Below are 9,325 nucleotides of genomic sequence, written 5' to 3' on the forward strand. Positions count from 1 at the left end.
TGCTACTGTACAGTATGTTATAGATTGCTCCCAAGGGGAAGTTGGAAGTAAGATAACTAGAAAGGGGACACCTTAATTGATTGATTTGAGAAGTTTATCTAGCTTTCTCTAATTGGTACTGAATTGGAAGTAGGGATAAAAATTAGGAAAGCTGGTAGATACAGACTAAATCCAGACTATTTGGATCTACTGCTATAAAGGATATAGGTCTAAGTTGTAGTTTTATATATGATCTGACCATTGTCATCTGTATATTTAGTTTCTTATTATTCTAATACAGATATTGGTACCCAGAAGTGAGGTGCTACAACAACAAAATCCTATGCAGTATTGGCTTAGTGATCAGGCTAAGAGCTGTAGGAAGCTGATACTGGACGCCGGGAAAATGGAGAACCTTGATTCACAGTGGCAAAATATTTGGGAAAGCTGTTGCCTATAATAACTGTTCTTATAATTCTATGAAAAGAGTTTGGAAAAAGCAATTTCAGAAGTATATATTGATTGCTACTGTACAGTTATGTGCCATATAAGAATGTTTCAGTCAGTGAAGGGCCACACATACGAAAGTAGTCCCAAGAGTGTATAATGAAGCTGAAAAATTCCTATCACCTTGTGACATCACAACACAATGTATTTCCCCCATGTCTGTGGTGATGCTGATGTAAATAAATCTACTGTGATGCCAGTCATATAAGACAGCGCTTATAATTATGTATTACATAATACTTGATAAATGACATTACTGAGTTTTTACTATATTTTACTTATCATTAAAGTGTAACCTTTCTACTTATTAAAAAATAAAGTTTACTGTAACAGTATGCTGGTTATGCCAGCAATAGCCTCATACATCCTTGTTTATTGCATCTCTTGACTGCACCAAGAGACCATGTAAAGCCAGGCGTGGTGGTGTACACCTATAACCCTAGCTACTCTGGAGGCTGGGGCAGGAAGATCCCAAGCTCAAAACAAGGTCAGGCAACTTGTCAAGACAGTGTCTCAAAATTTTTTTAAAATTAAAAAAAAAAAAAAAGTAAAAAAGGGCTAGGGATATATAGCTCAGTGGTAGAGTATTTATCTAATATGCATGAAGCACACTAGATAATTCCTAGTACCACCACCTCCTCCCACAAACACAAAGAGAAACCATGTGAGTGACTGATCTATATCATCTGGGTTTGAGTAAGTGCCTCTGTGATGTTTGCACAATGGTGACACTGCCTAATGAGACATTTTCCTGATTAGTAAAAAAAATTTACTATAAGTAAACAAATAAGTCAAAAAAGCAGCAGCTAATTTGAAAGCAGAAATACAAGGGAATAAAAGAGTTCAAAACTGAAATCTTTTCCAGGGTTAGAAAAGCAGCTTGTTGGGCTAGGGACATTGCTCAGTTGATAGAGTGCGTGCCTCACATGAAGGAGGCCCTGGGTTCAATCCCTAGCAACACACACACACACTCTTAATAAATATATGCTGCAATAAAAATTCTTGAGCATTCCTTAAGATAAATTCCCAGAAGTAGAAACGCTGGATCAAAGTGAATGCCTAGGACCAAGGGTATAGGTCAATGCCTAGGGCCAGGGGTATAGGTCAATGGTATAGTGCTTACTTAGCACGTTTGAGATCTTGAGTTCAATCCCCGGCATTGTGAATAGCACAGCAAGAAAAAAATATATGTGTGTGTGTGTGTGTGTGTATTATGTGTTAAGAGAGTGTGCATTTAAAATTCTGATATTTATTGTTAGATTGCCTTCAAGGTGTACTCATCTATAATCCCATAAACAAGATATGGCCAATATTAAAATTATCAAATCTTAATAATCTTTATTACTATGACATGTCAAAATTCAAATTAATAATAAAGATGAATTTTAAAAGAATTCTTCAAAAAAGCCAAGTGTGGTGGGACTTGCCTGTAATTCCAGTTATTCAGAAGGCTGAGGCAGGAGGATCTCAAGTTGGAAGCCAGCCTGGACCACATGAATCCTTGTCTCAAATAAAAGAACTCTTCAAAGCAAAACAGCTTACCTCTTTAACCAACAGTACAGTGGTGCCAGATCATTTTTCCTAATTAACAGTTCTAATCATGTCACTTTCCCTATTACATAACATTAAATTACTCTTAACTTCAATTTAGTGGTTCTGGAGTTCTACCTGGTTATAACTCCAGCTCTGCCACATACTAGCTGTCTGACCTCGGGCAAGCTGCTTAACCTATGTGTCTTAGTTTCTTCATCTTCAAATATGGGCAAAATTAGGTTCTATCTCATAAGATTGTTGTGAGCATTAAATACATGTCAAATGTTTAGAACAAGCACCTGACTCATAATAACTTAGTTATTATCTGCTTATCTCTGACATATATTTTCTGTTTATCTCCATACTTGTACCTTATACTCTAACCAAATTACTGGCTCTCAGATAATATACCTTTTGCTTTTCTACTGTCATGTCCTTACTCATCCTTTTTTTTTTTTTTGGTATTGACAATTGAGCCCAGGGAGGATTTACCACTGAGCTATATCTCCAGCTTTTTTTTTTTTTAAAAAAGAGTCTTGATAAGTTGCTAGGGCCTCACTAAATTGCTGAGGCTGGATTTGAATTTGCAATCCTCCTGCCTCAGCCTCCAGAGTTATTGGGATTATAGGCATGTCCCACCTCACCAGCACATCCTGTTTATTCTTATTGAAAGGGCCACTGCTATATTTGTCTTGTAGAAATTATACCCAATCTTCAAGACTTCATGCAAATGCCTCCCTAACAGAAACTTTCATTGAATTTCGATCTATTATCCTCTGAAAACTACATTCTATTTGCATGATTCAAATAAAACGTGCTTTTGTCCTCTTCATATTCTTGTCTTATTTTTCTTACCTGGTCAGGGATTCATAGAGATAATGTGTCTTGAAGAACAGCTTGATTGATCTAGCTATATATTTAGGAAAAAAAATATACGTACACATATTTTTTTAAATAGACAATGAAATGAATTAAAAGAGACCTACATAAGGTCATGTAGTTATCTGGGTAATGCTAGGAAGGACTCCACATCTAATTCAGCCTCTTTTCATCATATCTACATCTTGAATTTTCTATGCGCAGAGAGTATGTTCACTTAGGCTTTTAAGGGACACTTAGATTGTTTACACTGAATAGACAAAATTTCAATTGTTTTGAAATTTAAGACCCTCTTCAAAAATACAACAATCAGTAAACCCAAATGCATATTGTTTTCTTGTTGAATTTAGGAAAAAAAAAAAAAGGTACCATTACATGATAAGATTTCAAAGTGTTACCTTGGTCTGAATTATGTTATTATGAGAACAGCAATGATAACTGGTTGTGTTTCTCAGCAGCAACAGAGTCTTAGTTTTTCAAAGAGCAATATTCACAAATCTCTGAACATAAACATTTTCTTTCATTTACTTTCTAAGAACTAGCTGATGAAATCCCAGTTACTAGCAAGGCTGAAGCAGAAGAATTGCAAACATGAGGCCACCCAGAGCAACTTAACAAGACCTTCCTGCTAAGCTAAATAAAATAAATTCAATAAAATACAAAGAGTTGGGAATGTACCTCGTGGTAGAGAGCCCCTGGGTTCAATCCCTAGTACCACCAAAAAAAAAAAAGCGAAAACAATCAGTATATTTTTATCTTCATGCTGAAAAATGGTAATTTCTGGACAAAGTTGCTCAATGACTAAAAGTGATGTAAAAAAAGTCACCTACTAATATAAATATCATATCTAAAATAATGAGAGGAGGGACTATTCCAAGATATATACATAGAACATACACATAGAATATGTACATAGAACAAGGACCAACATTAAAAGCAAAACAAAAACTCTGCCTATAAATGAAGGCCAGATATCATACATTAAAAAATGTAGTGGAAGTACTTTTTATATTGTTTTGGAGACTAGCAAGGCATAATCAATCAACAGGCACAGAAAGAATGTGCCTTTGACAGTATGTGCTATGATCTAGTTTCTTGCAGTAACAGTTTATCAGAGGAACATAATGCTACTTAAAAATCAGTCAAATTTTTCCACCGCCTTAGGGAATCAATCTGTCTACTTATTTAAAGGTAAAAGAAAACCTTGGTAAGGCAATCACAAACGTAGGTATCTTAGTAGGCAACATGCATTCCGAATATAATTGTCCTACCTTTTCTTCCTCATGGAGGAAAAATGGATAAATATTTTCAACCTTCAATAAATAATTCATAAAGGTCTGACAAGTTTCATAATCTCAGGCATTCAAGTGCATTTACAAAACTGGAGTGATAATATTATTTGTGTTACAGAGGATACTTAGGGCTCACTAACGATAAGTTCTAGACGATGACACACATTTTAAGTCATTCACATGAATCGAAAAATATTCACTTTGTTCCCTTAAAAATGACTTTTAATTGAAGAAGTCAGAGGATGGGATTAAATAAAATCACCCAAGAGTAATTCTTTGCGCTCCAAGTTATAATAAACAAAGTTCCCGAAATTGATATACACATTCCTATTCTATAAATCCACCGCCATCGCTCCCATCGCTTCGAACTATGAACAGTGACCTAACATTAAAGCGTAAGGGAGAGATTCCCACGATTTCAAGTTATACCCAAGGATCCGGGCCCTCCGCGGTCCAAAGAACTGCGGTAGCTCTTTCAACGCAACTTTCCTTCAGAACCACCTTTCTCTTTCCGCCCCTCCGAAGCGAGTTGGGGGTGGGGTAGGAGGGGACAGTCGCCTCGAGGCCGCCAGCAAGGCAGGCTCTTCCCAGCCAGACCTGCACGTCCGAGGCCGAAATGCCTGGGGCTCTTCCTGCAGCACCCGGTGCGGCCAACCCTCGCTTCCCCAGGGCAGGGCTCAGCTCAGGTCAAAGCGACCAGCCAAGTCAGGCCCGGACCCGGCCGGCTCAGCCCGCCCGTCCGCAGCAGCCCCTGGACCCCCGCCAGCGGGGATGGGCGTGGGCCCCTGCGGCCACCGCCCCGGCCGAGCGGACTCCGGAGGAGAGAGTGAGCCCCACCCGCTACGGCAGCCCCGGACTTACCTGCAGGGGAGAGCGGGGCTCCTGGACAGCGGCCACGGGCCCGAGGGCAGGAGCCGAGGCGGCCGGAGCACGTCCCAGGGGCCCCGAGTGTCCCAGGTGGCGCAGGGCGGGGAGAGAGGCCGGTGGGCTGCCGCAGGCCGGCGCGGCCCGTCGCAGGGGTCGCGAGGACCTGGCTCTCCCCTTAGCACCAGGCCGCCGCCGCCGCCGCCGCCATTTTGCCTTCGACTCCGTGTCGCCGCGGCCGCACTCCGCTGCGATTTACCGGATGTGCGCATTTCCCGGCGTCGCTTGCGCGGGGGCCGAGGACTGGGGGCTTCTGGCTGCCCGGCCGCGGGGAGTGAGCGCGCCGCCTGCGGCCTCCCTGCTCGGGCCGGTGTCCCTCCGCCCAGCGCGTGGGTGAGCGTCGCCCCACTACGCTCCGCCTGCCGCGCCCGCTGGACCCGCTCGCGAGCGCGGCCGAAGACTCCCCGCCCGAGCTTGCTCGGCGTACGCAGTCGCTCCTTCAGCCAATCGAGCTCTGCATCCGGACGGAGAGACGGGAACCGCGTCCCCAGGAGCTCAATTCTCGGGAAGCGGCCGGGAGTGGCGCTCGGAAGCCTCGCTGTGGACATCAGGATTCGAGATCTGAGGGCTTAAATAAAATCCGATTCTTGTCTAGTGAGCTTCGAGCACGTGTGTTTTCTGAACCAGCCAGACAATGTCGCCAACCACGACCGACCCGTGAGCAGAGTTGAGGTGTGTCCGCCTCATCCTAGAAGAGGAGGTCGTTATTGCCAGAGTTGGAATAACGGGGGCGGTGTGAGAAGAGGGCTCTATTTCTTGTTAAACTGAATTGTAAGTCAGGGATGGAGTCATTTAGTTTGTGGTTTTGGAAGATAGTGCCCGTCCTTTGCAACGAAGAGCATCTTTGCCAATTTTGCTTCTTGAAAATAGATACTATTAGTACTTTCAGATATCTCCTTTTGACATATTTGTACTAGACTAACTATAAAAATTAAAGGCTACTTTTTATCAAGTTAAATTAATTACTGGCTACTGTATCCCTAAATTCAAATGTGAATACCTCTGTTAAAAAGATTCCACTTAAGCTGGGCGCGGTGGCCCACGCTTGTAATCCCAGTGGCTCCAGAGGCTGAGGCAGGAGGATCACCAGTTCAAAGCCAGCCTCGGCAAAAGTGAGGCGCTAACTAACTCACTGAGACCCTAACTAACTCACTGAGACCCTGTCTCTAAATAAAAATACAGAATAGGGCTGGGGATGTGGCTCAGTGACCGTGTGCCCCTGAGTTCAATCCCTGGTACCACCCCCACCCCCCTCCAAAAAAAAATTCCACTTCAGGCAGAACAAACCTGAAATCCCTGGGAGGCTGAGCCCTGAAGGTCAAAAATTCAAGGCCAGGGACAATTTAGTGAGACCTGTTTCGAAATTTGAAAAAAACAAAAAGGGTTGTGGATGTAGCTCACTGGTAGAGCTCTTGCCTAACACTGCCAGGCCCTGGTTTCAATTGCCAGTATGGCAAGCAAGAAATAAATAAATAAAACATTTCAGCTAGGAGTTCACCTTATAAGTTCCTGGTTCAGTCTCTGGCACAAAAAAACAAATTTAAAAATTCCCATATAATCACAGAGTTTGTAGGATGTAGCGGATATGGCTCCAGGAGTGTCATTAAGAAGCTTTCTTCAACTGGAGGACTAAGTAACCTGTAGTGTCACACTTGGCCCTAAAATTCTATGCTGTATGTAAGGGCTTACTTGCTCTGTTCAGAGGTTATTTAACTGGAAGGACACATTACCCCCAGAATCTTGTCACTGTTACCAACCCATGGAACTTTTTCACTTAAGCTCTCAAGCTCTGTAAACCTAAAGGAAAATATCTCCATAAACCATTGTCTTTGGGGAAATTCCTAGATAATTCAAGGAGCTCAGTAAATTGTTCAACACAGGTCTGGGAGGCTTGTATTTGTAAGGGGTGAGAAGAATGAGGAAAGAAGAAATGATCAGTAAAGGGGTTGCAGTTATAGCTCAGTAACTGGGTAGAGTACTTGCCTAACATGTGTGAGGCACTGGGTTCGATCCTCAGCACCACCATAAAAATAAATAAAACATAGATATGTCTATCTACAATTAAAATTTTTGTAAAAATGATCAGGAAAGAACAGACAAAATGCAAAGTTGTTGGGACTGTGGGTGCTGATGGTGATAAAAGGCCAGGGAAAGACTGGATGTTTGAAAATGGCATTGCATTTAAAGGTTTTTTATTATCATGATGAAAAAAACCCTTAATCCAGCCTTTGATGCGTCAGAGGAATAGAGGCTACATTTCATGCATGGGTAATAGACAGTAGGGAGGTACAAAAGAAGTACATATGGAATTAGTCTGGAAATCAGTATGGCCTTGAGAACATAGGACCTCCCAGAAATTAATATAATCTTGGGGGAAGACTAGCACAGCTCACACAGAAGGAATGGAGAGTTATGCTCTACCTCCTTGAGGGCAGAAAATTTCAATAAATTACTTGGATTTCTGCTCTGACTTTACTTTGCCACTCCCCCCACTATTCGTATATTTATATCATTATGGACCCCGGATATTTTATACTTCAGTTATTTTTTGCTCGAATCATTCCAGTTTTGCCCATTAGTGGCTTTCATTTGGCTTCTGTATCTTTGTCATACACCACTACAAGATACTCCAAGCTATCTCATATATCAGTCCCATCCTGGAATCATCACTTCTCTAATGAGCCCTGGTTCTTTTTATTGGAGAATGGTATTTAAAACCAAATCTGGGTTCTAGTGGGCTGACTGCTATTGGGTATCATTGCTTCTAGGATTTCTCTAAGAGACTTTTTTTTTGGTTGTTGTTTAGTTTTTGAGGTGCTAGAGCTCAATAGACTTTGTGTTGACAACAGATTTAAGTTTAATTTATCCTATGCAAGGGTTTGTCTTGTTGAAAACTGTTATTTTATAGTCTAGTATTAATTACAATTTAGCCTCATAAATCCATGACCTATACAAAAATTAACTTTGAGAGTAAATGCATCTTTAGGGAGGAGGGTGGTACCAGGGATTGAACCCAGAGGTGCTTAACCACTGAGCTACATCCTCAGCTGTTTTTTTATTTTGAGATGGTCTTGCTAAATTGCTGAAGCTGGCTTTGAACTTGGGTTCCTCCTAATTTAGCCTCCAGAGCAGCTGAGATTACATGTGTACTCTGTGGTGCCCAGCTGAGTTAATGCATTTCTGATGGCTTTGAGTTGTGCTGGTCTATCACCTATTGTCTGCCAAAGTTGTCATGACAGTTTGGAATTGAGCACAAATTTGTTTTTGTTTTTCTTTCAGTACTGGGGATTAAACCCAGGGTGTCTCACATGCTAGGTAAGTACTCTACCACTGAACTACATCTCTAGCCCTCAACATTATTTTTTTTTCAACTTTTTTTTTATAGTTGTAGATGAATAGCATGCCTTTATTTTATATATTTGTGTATGTGGTGCTAAGGATCGAACCCAGTGCCTCACACATGCTAGGGAAGTGCTCTGTCATTGAGCTCCAGCCCTGAACATTAATTTTTGATTATTGTTTTTTAACCTAATCATCTATCTGTAGTTTTTCTACTTCCCCATATCCTGACTGGTTCCCTGCCCTCTCTCTTTTTTTTTTGGTACTGGGGATTTAACGCAGGGGCAATGAGCCATATCCTCATCCCTATTTTATATTTTATTTAGAGACAGGGTCCCACAGAGTTGCAGGCTGCCTTGCCATAGCTGAAGCTAACTTTGAACTCACATCTTCCCGCCTCAGTCTATGAGCCACTGGGATTACAGGCGTGTGCCACCTGCCCTTTTTTTTAACCTTTAATGTAGCAAATGTTACTAGAAATTGTTCCAATGCTGATGACTTTTAGAAACCAGCTTTCAGTTGTTCAACATTGCCAATTCACATTAATGGAGGTTCAGGATACCAATTAAAAAGAGATCAAGGAATTGCATACCATATTTTGGTTCTCCTCAGGTTTCATATCTGTAAAACATGAGCACTATTACTGCTTTAGACCTTCTGTTAGCATGGGCTAGATACCATATTCATACCATAAGCTTAAATGAAGGCTCGCTATAACATACTGAACTTGGTATGTTTCTTATCTAAGATTCTGGAATGGATTATTGAAAGGATGTTTCCACCATACAATGAAATAGAAGTATTATTCACAAAGGTCAAGTAATTTTTCAGTTATTCCCAACTTTTGATAGGATGATATTGCAGTTATTTTC

At 41.3% G+C, this 9,325-nt stretch overlaps 1 protein-coding gene across 2 annotated transcripts in view; it reads right to left on the reverse strand.

Annotated features, from left to right (window-relative positions):
* The window catches only part of Lats1 (large tumor suppressor kinase 1), a 45,087-nt gene extending 39,733 nt beyond the window's left edge, over positions 1-5,354 (reverse strand). For both annotated transcript variants that reach the window (XM_046427408.2, XM_046427407.2), the window contains exon 1: positions 5,052-5,354. The gene's annotated coding sequence lies outside the window, so the exon portion shown is untranslated. The remainder of the gene's footprint in view (positions 1-5,051) is intronic.
* Positions 5,355-9,325: the final 3,971 nt, after the last annotated feature.

The sequence above is a fragment of the Marmota monax genome, unplaced genomic scaffold (genome assembly GCF_021218885.2).
Source record: "Marmota monax isolate L192 unplaced genomic scaffold, Marmota_monax_Labrador192_F-V1.1 WCK01_AAM20220418_F8-fsc00114, whole genome shotgun sequence".
Lineage (NCBI taxonomy): Eukaryota > Metazoa > Chordata > Mammalia > Rodentia > Sciuridae > Marmota > Marmota monax.